The 21,319-nt window shown below is 35.5% G+C and overlaps 1 pseudogene; it reads left to right on the forward strand.

Moving 5' to 3' along the window:
* The first annotated feature begins 2,782 nt into the window (after positions 1-2,782).
* On the forward strand, positions 2,783-20,493 carry LOC126875991 (organic cation transporter protein-like; annotated as a pseudogene).
* Positions 20,494-21,319: the final 826 nt, after the last annotated feature.

The raw sequence follows: 21,319 nt of genomic DNA on the forward strand, positions 1-21,319 counted from the left end.
TGAACAGACCTATCAAACGGAATGATACAGGTATATTACTTATAAGTAATCCCGATGATTTAGCGCTTTTATCGACAAATCTTAGAAACAACATATACTGCAGCAACCGAGACAATCTTCGAATTTGCAGAAGATCGTTGTAACCAACGAAAAAGAACGTTTTATGAACGTTGTTCAAACCGCTCGCAGGAAGATACCTCTGTTTTAGATTTCCTCTTAGATCAACGCAAGACGATGACTTATAATTCTTATAAATATCGATAAAACGTCTTTCTTCACGCGTCTATTACGAAATCTATCCTCCACTGCGATAAAATATAATTAATATTTATCAACGAATTTCGAGAATTAAAACGACGAATAATTCGAATAGCTTTTCGCGTTCACGAAATCTTTCACGTTCGATTTCTATTGGCGAATTTTCAAGGAGGAACCCTTTACTGGAATACGCGCGAAATTCAAACTTCGTTTTCAAACTGTTCCGTTGCGTAAGAAAGATCGTAAGAGCGATCTTGCATCTCGCGTATATAACATGTAATTCTCTTCTTTTTTTTCTTTTTCAAGGGTATCGGGTTTCTGAAGCAAATATCTTTGACGGTTAAGTCCCTGCGTCTCCGTGTTTCGCGAGTAGATTTCATTACTCAGCGAATTTTCCTGAAGCTATCAATGGGGCTATTTTGTTTCGGGAATCAGAAAAACTACCGTGTTCTTTCGTGACAATTGATTTAATTAACTGCGGCTCGAGGAAGATAAAAACGGAAAATATCGCGCTCATTTATTTTCGGTGTCGAAGGTCGCACGAATAGAAAATTTGTAATCCTCGATTGGCATAATCGACATTATCCGATCATAATTTTTTTATCTCTCGGGTAAACATAGAAGGTCAAAAAATTAGAACTCCGGCGATATCGAAGTTTGGAAATTTGGAACTTGGACGATTTGAAAATATTTCAAAATTAGGATATTTAGAACTTCGAGCGCATCGAAACTGGAATATTTGGAAATTCGGAAATTTAGAAGTTCGACAATTTGAAAATTTGAAAGTTATTATTAGAAAGTTAAAATTGAGTGTTAAAAAATTTGAAAATGTCGATGCGATTAACCTCGATATTTTTCTATATATCTGTTGATTTTTTCGTTCACAATGTAACAAACCGAAGAACCGTAGAATTTTAATTTGAAAAAGATATCAAAAAACATTTACCATGTGAAGAAACATAGTGAAACAAAGTATGGTTCACTGAACGGTTGATTCGCTTTTACTCGAGTGCTATGCGAGAAAATGATGGATAAAAAAGAGAATTGCGTAAAACACAGAGAATTGTACAAGTCGAAGATAAGTAAATGATGTGATGTTGGAACAATAAAATTGCCGATTGAATGATCATTGCGAGTACCGTGTGAATTACGATGAAACCAACTTTATCATGATTCACACACGGTATACGATATACTTTTCAATTAATCCTATTAAATTTAATCACGCAAGACAAGCTGTTAATCAATTCACGTGTCAAGTATCATCGAGAGCTAAAGTTTGTCTCTGTTTCTTTGTTTCTAAAGTCCTTTAAATTTAAATTCGTTAAGTCGTTAGTATATTTCCATATAGCTTTTACCCCATCAAATTCATTTTTTCTTAAATAGTAACATTGATTTTGTAAAATCTGTAAAACTAAAGCTACATGTTACTCATTTTCCAACGTTTCTTTTCTACCATCGATTAATTAATGGTAAATCAATTTATATCAAATTTGTTAAATCAATTTCTATAACAATTAGTAATTAATATTAAAAGTCGAATAAATTAACGAGCCCCATTAGATAAATTCGTTCATTTCGTCGATAATGGAACGATTATTTCAAATTGTTTCATCGTTCGACTTTGAAACCACTCAAGGAACTATCAGTTACACGATATCTGACTAACGCTTCGACGGATGGATAATCAACGTTTGATTCACATGATCATTGTTTTTCCAGTTCACATATCATTAGCCGAATTCAATACCACGGTAAACCTGCGATACTAAAAATTACGTAATAATTTCTATTTTATAATCATTCTTTCCTACCTGAAAGAAATCGATCTTTCGTATATCATAAATCCCAATGTACGCAGCAAAGCAACTTAGAATTATACCTTTTTCTCTTTCTTGCTAAACAATTCATACTCAATTAATATTCCTGATCAATTAACCAGCCTAGCTGTCTGCTTATTATTGTATCTCTTCCAATCTGTACTATACTATACAAACAACACTGTAAATTACCATACGTAACATGGTGAAACACAGGAAATTCACAAATTCTCACTCCAAATACTCCGCAACTTCACCTCGTAATATCACTCAAATTTCCATGAGTCACCAACAGGCGAATTAAGTTAGTTAACCAAACACAGTTTGAGGAAACATATCAAACCATGCAACAACGTCGCAACGTTCTCGGAAGGTACACTCACCTGCGCGTCACCAGTTTATGTTTCTCGCTTTCCGGTCGCGTATACGTGTCGCGACAAAGCGACGAGAGAGAAAGAAGATTGCGGTGGTAGTGAGAAGAGCGAGAAGGGAAAAAAGCGTGCAAACGAGTCACGAGAAAACCCAACGGTCGCGGTGCAACAGGAGAAGCGGCTCTTTGGAATCGTAAAATCCCCGCAGTTCTCCAGTGACGTCTTCGACTTCGGCGTTGCTGTCGACAGGACGATCCACGGGGACCAAAGTCATCGTCCAATAGCCGCACACACGACGCTGGTGGGGCTCCGCTTTCGTTTGCACGCGCTATAAAGCCCCGCTAATTGTCCACGCGGCGAACAGTCGGTGCGTGCCCCCTTTTAAACGACGATGTAGCGCGGCGTCCGAAAAATCGAGGATCCGTGCACCCAAGATCATTGTGACGATCGAGATCGAGCACGTGTCCTGGACTTGGATCACAGGATCACGAGAGTCGTTGCGATCCGCGATTTCTTTTGTTATTTTTCCCATTTCCGTTTTATCCTGTTGAAACAGTGAAAAGACATCCGGAAGAAGAAGAAGAAGAAGAAGAAAAGAGTAAAGTTTGTTCGAAATCGACTTATCGAGTCGGACAAAAGTGAAGAAGCTAGATTTCATTTTATTTCTGTGACTTCTGCAGAGAGTTTCTCGTTTTAGAAACAAAACCACGACGAGATTTGTGATACGCCTAGTGAAGTTTCGCGTTGCTCTCGGACGATCGTGGAAAAGGTAAACGTTTGTTTGCACCGATCATTCGTATCGATGTGTCGCGTGAGACTTGAATTTTGGTACAGTGGTTCGTCGTGAAAGTATTTGAACGCTGGTCGTAAAAGGCTTTGGTGTATAATGTATGTTATCTGTTACACGGAACATTATGAAGTATATCGGGAAAAACTTGTTCGATATAACCGTACCTGTGTTATCTTAGCCGTGTCTCATTACGGTGATAATTAAACTTCAAAATGTTTCGCCTAACACACATATTATAATATCTACTATATCCATAAAGGACTTCTATAAGTATTTCAGCATTTAGCATAGATAACTTACGTATCTTTATTGTATGCGTTACATAAAATATTTAAAAATTTTTTTAGTATCGGAATGAGACATGACTATTGTAGGTCAGTCAAATTTTTAGTCAATCTGAAAACTCATATAGGAGCTACTGCGATATTCATTGATCGCGAACATAATACACATGATATATTTACAAAATGTTTGCACAAATATTCAGATATTTTCATGTGAGCTACTGTATATTTGCTATTTTGCGAAGAAGGAAGAAAATGAAGTTCTTTCATTGCTCCAATCGTGTTTTATCTCTCATTAACACTTGCGTCGATAACCTACTTAGATGACCAAATTTCCATCGTTGAAGATAACAACTAAAAGTTTGGTATTTGCTTCGATCAAGTTACATACATACCTTTTCTTCGTGATTACTCGGTCTCTTTACTTCTTCTCACTTTCACGACCAATTTAATTAAAATCCGAGCCAATGACTGTTATAACACTGCTATAATATAATAATATATGGCTCTTAAGATTGGAAGTTTCGTTAAATATCACGATATAATGGTGGTCCGTTAATTGATCGAGATTTTGACTTGTTAAATAAACAATTTTGTCCTTATTAGTTCTTTAAAATGTCTTCGTGATGTGACAGTCAGTGTATTTGTGTTGACCTTTAATATACTGATGTGCAGTGACTTTCACGTCTACATTTATTTAGTTCAGATATTTTACTAATTATTAGAAACATACTGCAGACAATGTAGTAGAGCCTCTCTTTTCTGAAATAATAGGAAGACGAAATTTCATTTATCCAAATACAGTTTAAGAGTAATCGACAGATTCTTTAAATATTTATGAATCCATAATCAGATAATTTTTTCAACGTAAATAACTACACAGAGTTACGTTCTTTATCGTACTTCGAATTATCGGAGTTCTTCTACGAGTGCCACGAGTGCTTCGGCATGAGAAGATATCTTTTTATTAGAGTTTTCGTCTGCTGTTTTCATTTATATAAAATCGCCATTATTATCGTCTACGTGAAACATTTCATTACATCAGAATACTTGCGGCTTTCTACCGTTGCCAACATTCGAGGAATCTACGTGCTTTGAAGAATTTTCAATTATGTTTTTCTTCCTTTAATGTCTGTGACTCTGGCTTCTCCAATATCGTGTATTTTTGCTAATTTTGTTGCGCTTACATCACTTTCCAGTTTTCTCGTTTACATCGTATTTTCCTGCGATAGTTAGACCGCTTCCTAGTTTCATACCAAATTCGTATAATCACAATTCAATGAATCAAATCAAGGAAAGAGTACATTGTGTATGAACACTGACGACATACGTATGTACATATTTGAAACGAAAAAGGGCATTCGTTACGAAGAAATATTGTGTTTGGATAATAGAACGTTCGGATATTAGGCTATTTGGATAATACCGTGATATACATTTGCTACATCCATTTCGGTGTACCAATTAGGAATAAAAACATTAAAAAAACAAGTTGAAATGATTTACACAAGAAATAGAAAAATTACCACGGTATCTTAGAATGTTTTAGTATATTACGTACATCATTTTGCTTTTTTTGTTTATTTTTTCAGTAAGTGAAACACAGCGTCTGTGCCAGAATAACTAAGAGTAAGTTAGACGTTTGTGAGAAACTGTGACTAACTCCGAGTACAACATACGACAGAATGGTAATAATAGTGAAACTTATATACTAGGTAAACATTTCTAGTAGGCACTATTATGACAAAAAAATAACAGTACAAAGTAACTTAGGAGTAACAGAATCATAAAGTTCTTTAAGGACCCTTTGTGAAGAAACGTCGATGATGGCATAAACATTGGTATGCTGAGAGTTGAAGGATAGACGTCTATAGAATTTTGATAGTATCTGTCAGATATCTGTATCTCGTTGAAGATCAACAGCATCAGAGATTTCCTAGAACTCTGGCTCATTTAACAGCTAATTATTTTAAAGAAGGTTAGACAGAAGAAATATGATAAATCCATTTATGTTGATTTTCTAATTATAGCGTTACTTTATGATTAAGTATAAGGTTGAAGAGGAATAAACTTACTAGATCAAAGTCCTTTAAAGCTTGCTTATTCTTTCGAAGATAACTAACAAATCCGCAAAACTTTGTAGAAAGCTGTTTAATCACAAAGTTAAATAGATCTTTGAAATAGAAAATTTGCCAGCTGTGTATTCAATCTTAACGCTAGAAACTAGCAAATCAGACAAAATCACTGACATCGGATTTGTTGTTTTTGGAATTTCTAAAAATATACAAGTATTTTCGATAGCATCAGTGTTCACTTTTATTGGAACAGAAACGCGACTATATATACTTATCCATTATCGTGATATTTATCGAGACTATGTATAACATATTTAGATGGGTATCAAAAGGTCGGACGTTTTAATGATAAAATTATGTTTTTCTAAAGAACGTAAACTTAGAAAACTGCCTTCTTCTCCATGAACTTGGTATGTTTAAATGCCACGATCGACTAACAAAGCACTGTACTACAAAATACCAATCGATGCCGATCAGTGAGAGGTAAACTCACTATTCTAGAACAGGTGGTCAAACACTGCAATTAAGCAACTGCAAGTGACTCATATAGTCTTTCAGAAGCCAAAATGATTAACTCTTTGTACACTAGTTCTTGCACATTATCTTGGCACACGGCGTTAGCGTTCAATTTTTCTAGAAGAGAAATTACTTCCATAAGCTCAATTTGTCGCAAAAAAGAACGCCGTAAACAATCATAAATTCCAAGATGAATAAGAAAAAAATAATTCCAATGTTGTCGCTGGACCATGGACTTTTATCATATAAAGCGATAATTAATCTAACTTACTCATTGTGTATTACAACAAATTTTTATTTCATTCGTTGCTTATTACGCAAAAGCTTATTCGCGTTAAATATGGTAGAACTCGATTAATTAATCGAACTTTTACCGATTTGAAGCACTCACTTGAACGTGAGCTCGTATCACGCGAACGAAAAATGATGAGTAGCGAAGAAAATTGGTGAACTCTTGTTATATGAATTCCAATCGATCCATATAAATTGTCCGTCAGGAAAATCAGATAATTGGGATTGCAATCTTAAATAAAATTTCTGTTTCTATCGACTACAATAAGTGTTTTAATGTATCATATTAAGAAACAATTAACTCGATAACGCCATTATAAATAAATAAATAGAACGATAATTCCTCGAAAACGATGGTATTCCAATATTAATAACAGATTTCTTTCCTTTCTTTTCTTCGTTTTCCCTTACGACCAAGAAGAACACCAATCAATAGGAAGACTTACGGTTGGAAGTGAAACCAAACGATCGTTCCACTTTGTATTGTTACGAGTCTGTAAGTTTGACTTTGTAGTTTGTGCGAGTTCCGCGAGATCAAAACGCTATGCTGTATCTCGTGTGCATCGAATGAATTTCAATGGCTCGATCGCGATCACGATCGCCTTCCCTGATCGATTCGAAGGCGAGAAAACTGGCCCCGCAGGGAAAAATCACGTATGCAAACTATATGTATCCATGCTAGCCATGATCGCTCTTATTAATTAGTTCTGGGATGTAATAGTTGTTCAAGGTGCGCACTTTTGTGTAACCGGTTACCGAGAACGTTTGACACACGCTTGTCCTCGTTGTTAAACGTCCAGGCCGGAACGGAAGCGATCGGTCGATAACGATCGTCCTGAGATCGTTAAGTCACTCGAGTTATGACGATCGTTACGAGCCTCCATTTTCATTGGTGCGTCGGTGGACGAGTTATTGCTACTCTGCTATGCGTTTTCAATCGGAAAAGGTCGGTTTTGAAGCTGTGTTCAATATTCGCGCGTAGCTTTTGCTGGAGCATACGTTTCTCATTAATTTCACGGATCGATTACTTTGGGGAGGTTTCTTACATTTTTTAATCGTAAAATTATTGGTTGTAAGATTTTTTTGATATACCATATTCTAAGGGATCTCGCTTTTTTAATGTTGTAACAATTTTCTAGAAATTGCAATGTAATTCTTAATCGAATTTTTGAGCCAGAATTATTTAAAATCATTATATCTAGCAATGTACGAGAAATATCGCAATACTTGTTTCATATAAGTTATTATATATACACACAGACAAATTATTTACATGCACAAATATCGCTTGCATTTTTTTGTCAGAATAAGGACGGTACCTGATGGGAAAATTCGTATTAATTTAGGTGGTCCTGGCTTAACGTTAGGGATAAACACGTGTTCGTTTTATTGCACGCTTTACGCACAATCCGGAAATCAATGCTAACTTAGTCGATCGTTGTTCAAAGCGAACAATTTATCACAGCTGACTAGTTGCTACGTAGGAATGTGTTTATTCAGTATTTTTGTTAAGGAAAATGTATTTTTAGTGTTGTATACTTCATGTATATACAGATGCAGCTACGACTCGGATAATTACTGATTAATGATAGCAATCTGCTATAATTGACTAATACTTACTATAATACGTTTACCTATTTTGCATACAATTTCTTTTATCTTTTTTTTTTTTTTTTACTATGAGCAAATGGTGTTGGATCGAACGCATTATGTATCTTTTTCAAATTTTCTTATTTTATATTTTATATTTTTATTTTATAGCTTCCTTGAAAATTCTATGAAAATTAGGATTTTTAATGATTCGAAGATTAGAAAATTCGAAGATCGTGAGATTAGAAGATTCGAAAATTCAGACTGAACAATTTGGAGATTTGCAACCTTGTGAATTAAAAGATCCAGAATTTGTTAGACTTATTAAAAAATGGTGTATTCAAAAATAGCATATTCTCTTTCGAAGACATTTTTCTCAATGTATCCTATTGGAAAGTACAAACTTCATATATCACTTGAATCTCGATTAGAATCTCAATTAAAGTAATCATCCACACAATCATTATCGCCAAAAATGCCATTCAATTTGTGGCAGAAAAATTCTTTTCTCGTGTCCATCGGCATACCGTTGTAACGTAAAGTGCGTTACAGTATACGCGAAATAATTTATGCAAATGTTACCAAGCCCCTAGAAAATAACAGTTATGTCACGGACTGGTCACTTCCGGTTCTCTCGTCATTAATACTCTTTTTTTTATCTAAGTTCGTGGTAATCGCAACGAACATTAATTACACAGAACCGTAATAAATAATCATCTACACTTATGAAACATCTATGTATGGACTGTTTTAAATGTTTTACATATGCGCTACATCGGTGATTAATCGAACGCGATCATCTCGTAGATTTCGTGAAAGATCAAATCTAACCGCAATTATCTTACAAAAAATGTCATTAAATTAATAATATTTTAAACGAACTTAATTCTACGAGAAATTTCATTGAACGCCAGTAAATTAACGATATTTAAATAATAAATAATATTTCATCAAATAAAGAAATAATTAATCAATTAAAACTTGCAGGGACGATTTTATAATCGATTTAATCATCGATCTATTTTCGAAATGATTTGCAAGATTGAGATCTGAATCGTGTAAATTGCACGGTGTAAATATCATATCGTGTTGTACGATGGTTGAAAAAAAGCGAGTTTGTGCAAAAGGGGATTTCTCTTTGGGGTATAAAAGGTTTCTTAGAAGACGAAGGTGGTTGGGAAAGAGTTTAATTGGCGGCAAATTAAGGATTCAATTATCAAAGGGAGCAAAAGCTTTCGCGCGTATATTTTATATTGAAAATGATTGCTCTTGATTCAACGTTTATAACGTTGGCCTTCGTGAAGTAAAAGTAAAATGGCGTTCGCTAACGGTGTCGAATTTTTTCTTAACGATTCTAGTTGAATAATATCACGAATTTGTCGGGATTATTGTAACAATAATTTTACTTACTTGTTTTAATTATCCAGTAATTAACTGTAGTAATCGTTCACTGATAGAATCAAATTTTTATCGAAAATTTTATTTAAACAAGATTCAAAGATTCATACAAATTATTATGGCGCTACAATAATTTCGTTTACTTCTTTCATAAGCACACAATCTTTACGATAAATATCTTCCTTGATAATTTTATTTATGTAATACCTACTTGGATTTTTTAATAATTAACTATAATTGCTTTTTTATTGGTGCTTGTTTCTTAACTGAATAATCTTTAAAAAAAAAAGGCAACAATCGTGTGACATTTTGCACAGTGTCAAAATAAGCAGGAACCGGAGGTATGGTGCTCTATTATTTAAAATTTTTATTAATTGTCTTTAGAATTAATTATTATTTACACATTACGCACGATACATTTTGTGTATTTCATGATCATTTCTTCTAAACAAACTCTTCTATTCCAATGACAATTTACATCTGATTACATTACATTTTTATTTAACAATCCTCACGTCCCAAAAATATTATCTTCCTATTTGCAAAAAGGATCTAATAAGAAGCAAATTATTTAAAGGACACTCCAGTTAGAACGTACAAGTGACAGCAATAAGCCTTCGATAGTATCCTCCATTTTGCAATAACCTTGCAAAAATGTTCAAGGATCTTTCCTTTTCTCTTCCTCTCTAGCAAATTCAAATCACTTTTTCCAGTACACTCTGTATCACCTTGAATTAGCCTTTACCTAAGATTATATCGTGTCAAAAAGTAGCATGGCAATATATCTAGACAATACAAACATCTACTTCCTTTCATCTCGACTTTAGATTTCATCTTCTTCATCTTGATTTCAACAATGTGGTTCACCTCACCTTGAACCCGTTTAAGAAAATTTAGCGAAGAAGAGATTCCTCCGCTTAATAAGAGAAAGATCATAACACGTTGATAAACATGAGAAATTATCCGGCTAAATGTAACGAAGAGATAGACATAAGAGAACTTGCTACTAAAACAACAGTCGCTCACGTGAAAGTACTCGGGCACTTAAACAAACCTTTGGTGATTTTTATACGAGACACTTTGAGATTTCATTGACACTGAAGTGAGACACGATCGTCGTAATTACATTGAGAAAATTTGAAACAGATCTAAACGTGTATATAGAAATTTCATATATTTATTGGAAACATATATTATTGTTATTTTATATATAAAAATTACCAGAGTATTTGAGCAGTCAATTATTCGCTAAATTAATAAGAATAATAAGCCACGATGTACGTAGTAAAATCATCATCATGTGTTATATACATATTAATTTTTCATTTAACATATATATTTGCGAAATATATATACATTGTCTCATGTATATATATCTTCAATATACAATCTCAGATTGATTCCAAATTTTACTATTATAATCTCGATAATCGTATCTCGTTAGAGTGCTAACGAAATTATAGAACGTTTCGTGATATGAAAGTGTTCGAGTACTTCCGTGAGCCACTGTATATCATAAGATCGATCACCTTGATCGTTTATCGATCTGTATTCGTAAAACACATAAAAAGGTATGAACGCATTGCAACACGAATTTATTCGACGACCTAATAATACCCCATTCACCTTGAACTTAGTTTCCTCGTAACGTGTAATTCGAGTTAAGTAGGTGATCGAGGATCATTGATTCGCAGATATCGAGATAATGACAGTCATGACGGAGTCCGTAAAAGCCGAGGAGGGCGAACGTCCGAAGATCGAAACCTTCGACGACATACTACCGTACGTTGGCGAGGCCAGCCGCTACCAATGGTTCCTTTTCATCATGCTCCTTCACCTTCGTCTACGCGTTCCTCTACTTCACGCAGTTCTTCATCACGCTATTGCCAGCTGAACACTGGTGTACCGTTCCGGAACTCGAACGATGGAACCTCACAGACAAACAAAAGTAAGTGACACTTTATGTGCAATTTGTCTTATTTGAATTATTGAGTTATACGTAACGAACGATCCTACATAGTTTCTTTATGTTCGAATTTACCCTGTTACGCGATAGACATTTTCAGCTCCGGCAGATCGAAATGGTCAATAATCATGTTGATCGTATAACAAATCAATACATGTTTTCATTAAAGACGTTCCTTTCGATGTCTAGAATTAACCACCTTCTATAGGAGACAATTTATATGCATATGTACTGTTAGAATTGAATCTTGGAATTAGGATTAATATTCTGTGGAAGACACAATGTTTATGTTGAAATAATACAATGTGATATTTATTAAACAATTATTTCGAGAGTTATAAATGTGCGTTCTGGAATGTAGACAGTTGGCTAGTTATTCACAGACTGGCTTAGTGACCCATGGCCCTTGAAAAGGTTTAGAGCCCCACTCTCTATGCAGTAATGAGTGTGACCTGTGTGGGTGTCTGTGTGGCGTCACATGTGGCACAGAACCTTCTAGTAGCTTCTCGACGTGCCCGTCTAGAATGTTCCATTCATATCCTCACGCTTCTTCCGGCGTCTTTTTGAAAAAGCATGCACGTGCCAACTGCCGTGGTGCATCTCACGAACGCACGCTGTTGGGGATGGCGCTGGCAACGAATGGAAGAATCTGTACGATCAAACACTCTATCCGCATGCGACAGATATCGTTGTATTCCAACATGTACATATCTGTTCAAGTCACGTGCACGTAGTTTAAACCAGGCTTCTCGAAAGCCTGTTTGTTTTCCATGCAGGTCGCAATAAATATTCTCGACGACAGAATCTTCCACTTGCACGGAGATTTCCATTTTCTCAGCTGTGATAACGTATCGCATTGCGACAATTTATTTCTTTAAAACCACAATATAATATCTGATAACTTGCACGAAACAACTGTGTTTATTGAATCAGGAAAACCCAGGTATTGCGTTGTATATGTAAATGCATATGTAAATATCGTGTCGTACGGGAGTGGGGGAGATACCTGTTACGACCGTTCGCGGAGAGACGCGGTCGCGAGGAAAACGCGTCAGCGAGAGGCGTAAATTCTCGCTACGATTCGGTGAATCGACGCCGCGAAGTAGTCGTTCCCCTGTTTCGGTTAGGATAACAGAGGTGTTTGAATGAATATGACACAGTAGTAAGTTATATTTCACCGTTTATTCCAACAACTTATAACAAAGGCAGTTACGCTGGTGAGTGTGTACGAGATGAGTGAGTGACTGATCTGCGGGTGTTGACCGTTCGAAGGATGTAAAATCAGTACTGTCTTGGGAGACGATAATGTGTCGGAGGAACGCTAAGGATGGGTGTGTCTAGCGCACGGGGCCATCGGATTTGTTCGTGACGATTTGAGTTAGGAGAGTGAGGGAGTAGGCTTCGTCGTTAATTGGTTAGACGAAGGGTCTTAACCGCCCTCGAGAGAAAGTGGTTAGTGGGAGGAAAGTTGCAGCGTACGTGAGAAAAACTAACTTTCCCTTGTTAAGCCGTGGTAGACAATAGTCTCTAGAAATTCCTCGGAAACAGATGTTTGTTTCGTTTGAAGGACCTTTTCTAGGAAATCTATGAAATTTATGGAAGGTCCTTGAAACTATGGAGGATACGCTGCGAGTATCCGAAGACATCTGGTTGCCATATTGCCTGCGGTGTGTGGCCTCGGCTAGGTAGAATGTTACGCGACGTAACAATACCTGTAACCAGTTTGCGACGAGATAAAAATAGTTGGAAATCGCGATTCCATAGTTATACTATTATCAACGTCTTTTTCACGTGTTCTATTTCAAGAACGTAAGGAATTACCGGCGAAAGGATAGGATGTCTGGATGGCACGATTCCAACGAATCGTGTTACCATTCTTGACGACGCATGCGAGATCTGGTTTTCTACGATCCGTCAACGAGGAAAATCGTTCGTTTCGCACAATTTCTCGAATCTCCCCGCGTACCGTTTATTTGTCTGGAAATAGACTCACCGATACGTGCAGCGATCGGTAATTAAATCCCAACACAATTCGAATGCCTCGGAGTGCAATAGATACGGGACGATCGTCCTTCCAGCTCTTGCCTTTGTTCCTATTTTTACGGTCATTGTCTCTTTTCCTCTTTTGTATTTTGTGCTTTTGTTTTCCTGTTACTTTATTCTTTCACTTTTCCCATTTTTGATTTTTTTTTTTTTTTTGAAACAGCAGATTTATAAATAATAAGTAGGCCGCGGATTTTTATGCGAATTTTACTTTTACAGAAAATTTTAAAATGCAGAAATGTAAACACTATTAAAGATAATGTGTTATTACTGTTACTGATATCGTCGTTATTCTTTATTAGAGAAATTATTATAGATTTTTATATTGTTATGTATATTACTTTTGTCACTTTTTTTATTTAAACAGGATTCGAATTAAGTTTCAAGGAATTGGACTAATTTAAGATTAGGATTAAAAACTATGCACTTTTGAGTAGAATTTTCATCTTATTTTTCCCATTTCTCTCCCTCTCTCTACCATTTGCTGTCATTTTTCCTTGGTTATTTAAAAAAAGATAAGAAAATCAAACGAAAATTAGTATTCTTAAAAATACTTCTTGCAAATTTCATCACCGTTAATGTAACGTATTCTTGTTTTATGTAGGATTGCACTATCGATCCCTCCAGCGTCGAGTGAGGAATTGCTGGCGGAAGGTGCGACTTCGTTTTCGCGATGTAACATGTACAATGTGAACTATACCGACATATTGGAGAGTGGTATCAGAGAGGCAGACCCATCCTGGCCAATAAAACCATGCCGTCGTTCTATAAATATTTACGGTCTTTCGTAAAGCTGCTGACGATAGCATATAATGCAGTCATTATAAAAAAAGTCCTTGTTGGTTGCACGAACTTAGACGTAGGTGTAATTACTTGTTATGCTGTTTGCATTTTAACAGAGCTCGTTTATAGCGGAACATAAAATTAACCTTGTCATCCTTAATTATTTGTACGTCTCGGCGTATTAAATCACGAACATGAATCCGTTTATATAATATCGCATAAATCGGAAAGTGAAAGTTACAACTGTACAATAGACAGATATTTCGAATTGAACGTATAAATACGCATTTGGTAACTTCTTACGACTCAAGAAATTTTTATCGAATATTTATTGTTATTATTATTATTTCTAATTTCTATTTCTGCTATTTTATTACTAAAAAGTCCTGCTTAAATCGGGAGATACTATCTTCTACTTAACAAATTTATATTCCTTCCACTATGACAAATTCTCTAATCATATCCAAGAATTATGCAAACAACCTCTACTATTTTATTACTAAAAATATTACCAAAAGACTACAATTAACTAACCTACGACTCAGGTTCTCAATTCTGATGATATTAAAAAACTACGGAATTTATTACTCGTCCTTTCGTCGTCTTCCTTATTCTCTTCACCTTCTATCGATTTTCCAACCACGCGGTGTTTTTTCATAACTAGCCGCAATCATAAAGCATCCCCCTTTTCTGTTTCAGCTGGAATGGGTATGCGACCACGCATTCCTCGGCTCAGCAGCACAATCGGCCTTCTTCGTCGGCAGCATTCTTGGAGGCTTAATATTCGGTTACATAGCCGACCATTGTGGCAGAATTCCGGCGTTGGTTGCGTGTAACGCGGTTGGTTTCATCGCGTCTGTCGGCAGTGCGTTTTGCAACAGCTTCTGGAGCTTCTGTCTGGCGAGATTAGTCGTCGGTACCTCGTTCGATAACTGCTTCAACGTGCTTTTCATTATCGGTGAGTCATCGAGAAAATTATAAGAGAGAAAAAGCTGTTGAGAATAGGAAAACTATAATTTATGACCTAATAATGAGGCACCGGTATCGGTCCCGTTTTACGTAACGATTAACTATTTATGACGTGTTTGAATAAATGTTTATTGCCCTATGTCGGTTTGTTTTTTCTTAAGTCAAATTTTTATTCGAATTTTACGATATCAATTTTAAGATATTTAATGGTAAATGATTTTACTAAAACTTTATATTTTGGAATTATATCTCGTAATTTGAAATTTGTTGTGTAATTGTATATCTAGTTTGGTATTAAAATTACATGTGTCTAGGGATACTTTAAGATATTTTATTTTAAACGACAGGATACTTAATTCTGTATACTTTTCTGGTATGAAATTGTATCTTTCGAGTGACCTATTTCCCTATGGAGAATAATCTTCGGTTATACCACGATTACTGAGGCACTCTCCGTTCGATATTGAGATGAAAGCAGTGTTCCTTTTAAAATTCTTTTTAATTCAAAACTATCTTACATTGTCGATGTTAATGATTTATAAAATCTACAAATAAGTCTGAATATTTGAAATTAAATTGGTAAAAAACGAAGAAAGGACAAACCTAAAGGAAATAAGGAAACAATATTATTATATCAAATGAAGAAACGAAATTGACGAAACATTTGGGAAGATTTCTATAACGATGTAATACAATAACGATATCACGAATTATTCTTTCAGTGATCGAATATGTCGGTCCGAAATATCGAACTCTGGTAGCGAACATGTCGTTTGGACTTTATTTCGCGGCAGCCTCGAGTCTTCTGCCTTGGATCGCATATTGGATCTCAAATTGGAGGATTCTCAGCATGTCCTATGGTGGTTGCGTTTGTAGGACCATGGATTGTTCCTGAAAGTGCACGGTAGTTTAATTCCAATTTCTTTTTCATTATAAAAATATAATACAAAGAAATTTCGTAAGTAAATTAGTATACGATAGTATAGTAGACATTTAATCTTACCTCGTCCTTTGGATTATTTTTGTATCTTCGTATCATCGGAAAATTCTTTAAAAATAATCCTCAAAGAAATATAAGAAATTTCTTTTACGTTAAAGTTTCTCTTAAAACATCAAAAGTCCTTTGAGACCGGACCATAAAAATTCCAAAATTATAGCTGAATTAAATTGGGTAATATTTTATCCAGCAATACATACTATCTTGGGATCGGTTATTACATCGATTCCTCTGTCTCGTAAATAAAACATCTCAAGGTCAACATCTTTCTCTCGATAAGCCATCACATTTTTAGCTGTGCAAAATAAATGATTGATGCGTAACTAGACAGCTCTATTCAAATTTGCACAAAAAGTTTGTCGATACAAAAGGTTGGTGAAAGTGATGATTTTGAAAATTTCTTACAGGCTTTTATAACGTTTGCGTATTTCATATACTTCCGTAGTTGGTACATAACCAGTGGCAGGGTGGACAAAGCGATCGAGATGCTGAAAAACTTCGCTAAAGTGAACGGTAAAGAGGTGAAGCAAGAAATATTCGACGAATTTGAGAAAAGTTGCAAGGCGATGAATGAGAAGGATCAATCGCATAATCAATACACTGTCCTACATCTCTTCAAGCTGCCACGACTTGGTCGTATCATTATCATGCTCATCATTTATTGGTAAGTTAACCTTTCCAACATCAATCGAACAAACTACACAGCTAGAACTTTTTACTTGTAAATTCTCAGCAATGATTACAATATTATTTTAGAAAAAACTAAGACACCAGAGAAATTTACAATCATATACGAAAAGATATACAGGGTGGTTGGTAACTGATGGTACAAGCGGAAAGGGGGTGATTCTACGCGAAAAAAGAAGTCGAAGATATAGAATAAAAATTTTTCGTTTGAGGTTTTGTTTTCGAGAAAATCGACTTTGAATTTTCGCTCGGAAAAATTAAAAAAAAATTCTATTCTATATGTCGGGCCTAGCCACGTGTGATGTTGCCTCGGAGGTGTCGATACAATAGGACATACGTTGTATTAATAATCAAACTTCAGGCAGAAACTGCCTAACAACGGCGTTTGGAACCTTCTCGATGCTTCCAAACGGGTATAGAAAACAAATGCAATCGTACAGCGAGAAAAATTCCACGAGGCTGGCATTCGTGTGATTGCTTTGGAGAGTGATACATCGAGCATTTTCAACAATCGTATTTTGCGCCTAAGATTAGTTTACGTTTAGTGAAGAGTTATCCCGTTGACTGTGGATTCGTTTGAACCCAAAGACATTGTTAATAGTGTTCATTAAACTTGTTATTCATACAATTTATTATTCACTAATTTTATCATTCGTTAAACTTATTATTCATTAGACTTATTATTTGTTAAGCTTTGTGATAGTCCTGTATATACGTGTAAATATAATCTCGGCTTTGTGAAACAATGGCTAATTCACGTGAAGAGTTGTTACAAAATTCTAACCATAACCCGACATATATTTTCGACTTCTTTTTTCGCGTACGACACCCGCTTTCCGCTTGTATCACCAGTTACCAACCACCCTGTAGATAGGAAAGGTATTCAATTTTATACTTCCTTTACGTTTCTTATATTTTCTTTGTTTTTAATACTATGATAATTCTGAATCTTCCTGCATTTCCTAAAATAAAATTAACTAAGAATATGTTCTTAACTCTCAGCCTCACGATATTCCAATTATATTATACCGTTAATTCAACCAAGTTACCAATCAGCCTCGACGCTACTTCCCTGTCTTTATAAAACCAGTATTAAAATAGACACAAATTACCATAAACTAGATACAAACTACTCGAATGAACATTAAGAGAGTATATGGGGCATTTTATGTGGGTCATTAAGAATCTGCTTAAGTATATAATTAGCATCGATAAACGTCAAACGCGAGGGAACGAGTATGCGAAGGATTAATAAACGATCTTGAAGTCCAGCGTGATTTATGTATGACTCGGCTGATTTTTTTCTAGGTTGCTGATGGTGTGGGTGTTCGACGGCCACGTTTGGAACATGAAACTTCTGGACCCCGACGTTTTCACGTCGTTCTCTTTAGCGTCCCTCACGGAACTTCCGGCCGCTGTTCTACTCGCCCTTTTCCTTGACAGATGGGGCAGACGATGGATGGGTTTCGCATCGGTGTTCCTCTGTGGCATTTTCTCCTTCGTTGCCATCGCTATCCCTTCTGGTAACATTTTTTCTTTTTTTCTTTTTTATTTCTTGATAAATGACTTGTCAATCGATATTATTCAATAAAATAGCAGGAACGTGTGAATAGCAGTGAGAAAGCGGGGGTGAATTTTATAGAAAAAATCCGGTTTTATCGATCGACGGTCGTTTTAAAAAGCGCTTTTCTGAAGCTTCTCCAGTGAAAGCTTTGGGAGATTGAGAAATGAAAGCTCGTGCTTGATGCAAGAATAATGTTTTTGTTAGATAGTAAGGAGATAAGCGGTAGCGTTAGGGGATATCCGTGTTTTCAAGGACATTAAGGAGTGGAAAATAGACATTTTTTAATCCGTATTTAGAATAGAACGTTGTAGTTATAAAACAATTTACTATTTTTATTTCCTCATCTTGCAACAAAACTTTCCTTCGAATTCTCTTTTATCGTTTATAGACAACAGACTTGAACGACATAATAATATAGACCCGTATTATTTAAAATCGTATTATAGAGAATTTACAATTATACAATCCGGTCATTTTACTTAGTATTAATAATAATCGAATCTTATAAAATTTTTTTATACAAATATTCTTCTTCTCTTCTTTTCTTTTTCTTTTTCGCCTTTAAATCCTATTCCATTAACGATTGACATTTATTTCTCAACGTCACATACTCGACAGGAATGACATTTAATTTTTAATTGGACCATGCGCGCATCGGGTGTATGTATCGTGCGTGGAATGCGGCGATCGTGGCATTTACATATTTCTCAACTTATTCAAGGTTCGACAATGGTTGCCATGGCGATTATAGCGCGTCTTGGGGTGAATATCGCCGCGAATATTGGTTTCCAATATGCAGCGGAAATGCCGCCGACTGTGGTGAGAGCTCAGGGCGTGTCTTTGATCCATATCATCGGTTATATCGCCCACATTTTGGGACCTTACATTATTTATCTGATAAGTGAATCGAAATTTCTGTTAACGACATCGTATTTCTACGATCCGAAAATTACTCAACCTCTTTTTTAATTTACGACTAATATTATCTGTTATTGAAATACGTTTTTTTAAGTTGGTTTAATTTGTAGAAAAATTATGTTCCTTGTCGGCCATGGATTCTTCTTGCGATCTTACGAATCACGGAAACAAGATAGATTTTCGATATATTTTCCTCCGTTTCGTTTTTTTGCGAAGGAAATGTAACTTTTCTATTGTCTGTAATTATTTACAGGTTTGCGATACTACACTATAGCTTCGTTTCTAAATGAAACGAATGTTTACAAAATCTCGTTATACAGGTAACACCAATGATCCTTTGTATACTGACAACTTCTTCAAATTCTGTCTTCAACCAATATTCTTTATTAATATTTAAAAGAATATTAAGTATACAGAAAATACGAAGAGGAATATTTGCGAGGACACTCTCGATTATTGTGTAAGTTATTCTGTTTTGAATTATAAATTTACCTCAAAGTATACTATTATTTGTGTAATGTTATTACCGAAAATGAACTTATGGAAGTATTCATTTATTTCCCGAAAATCGAAGGGAAATTAAGGAATTAGCGGAAAGCGGAATTAATCGCTATTACTTCTAAAAGAGGTATAAAGAGAAGCGTATAAAAGGGAGAATATTTTTCATTTAATTTAGGCTGACATTGATCCATCTTTACCGCTGGTTGCCCTCGGTTTGCTGTCTTTTGGACACGCCTTCCTGACCCTTGGCTTGCCAGAAACGTTGAACCAGGAATTACCAGAAACCCTACAGGAGGGTAACGACTTCGGCAAGGAACAAAGTTTCTGGTGGGTTCCGTGTATATCCTCGTAAGTATAGATTCTATAATATTCTTCCTCCGCCTTATGTCAATATAAATTTACTAATAATCGTTTATTTCAATTTGACAGGAGCAAAATGCTGAAAAAATCTTATAGAAAGAAGAAAGGCCTTTCAAATCCAGCGTTTACTGGCAGTGTTCAAAAAATGGATTGTACTAGGTTATAGCGGTTAGATTTGGCGACGGCGCGAAACTTGCCAGTGGCGCGAAACTTGCCAGTGGCGCGAAACTTGCCAGTGGCGCGAAACTTGCCAGTGGCGCGAAATTTGCCAGTAGGGTGAAACTTACCAGTGGCATGAAACTTACCAGTGGCATGAAACTTGTCAGTGGCATGAAACTTGTCAGTGGCATGAAACTTGTCAGTGGCATGAAACTTGTCAGTGGCATGAAACTTGTCAGTGACATGAAACTTGTCAGTGACATGAAATTGCCAGTGGCGTGAAACTTGCCAAATTCTTTGTAAATATAGTTATTAAACGTATGCGTGTGATGTTAGATGTTAAGATATTACGAACGTATTGAGATTGGAGAGCTATTGAGAGAAACTAGGAGGAAGTATCGATTATTGCAGTGAAAGAGACAAGAATCGTCAAATTACACAAGGTATACGTTTAAGCAATTAATTGACGCTTCATCGACGAAGTAGCTTTGTTGCACACAAGATAAAGTGTATCTTTTTTTAATTGGAATGACTGTATAAAAATGTGAAGAAATTTAAAGAATCAAGAACGCGGCATTTAAAGTACGTTGCGTTCACATATTGCGATGTAATTATTTCGCGTACTATAACGTCGGTAAAGTGTTGGAAATGAGAAACGATTCAAGTATCTTATGTAAATGTACAATTAAATTCAGTATTGGATATACGTATTAAAGGAAACGATATATAAGGAAATAATATACCATAGTATTTATGCATCTTTCGCTTTAAAAATCGAAAAGAAAGATCTATATCTTTTTCTCCTTGCTCTTTTTTTTCTTTTCTCGTTGAAGGATTACTCTAGTTGAATTGATTTAACTATGAAATACCGTGAATAACAAAGGATTGCCACGAGACTCGAAACACAAGAAGAGAGCTGTCTTCGCGCATTGTCAAGCTTTCAACCTGTCTTCTTTATTACGAATCGCCTTTGTATCAA

This window comes from Bombus huntii, unplaced genomic scaffold (assembly GCF_024542735.1).
Source record: "Bombus huntii isolate Logan2020A unplaced genomic scaffold, iyBomHunt1.1 ctg00000061.1, whole genome shotgun sequence".
Classification (NCBI taxonomy): Eukaryota; Metazoa; Arthropoda; class Insecta; order Hymenoptera; family Apidae; genus Bombus; species Bombus huntii.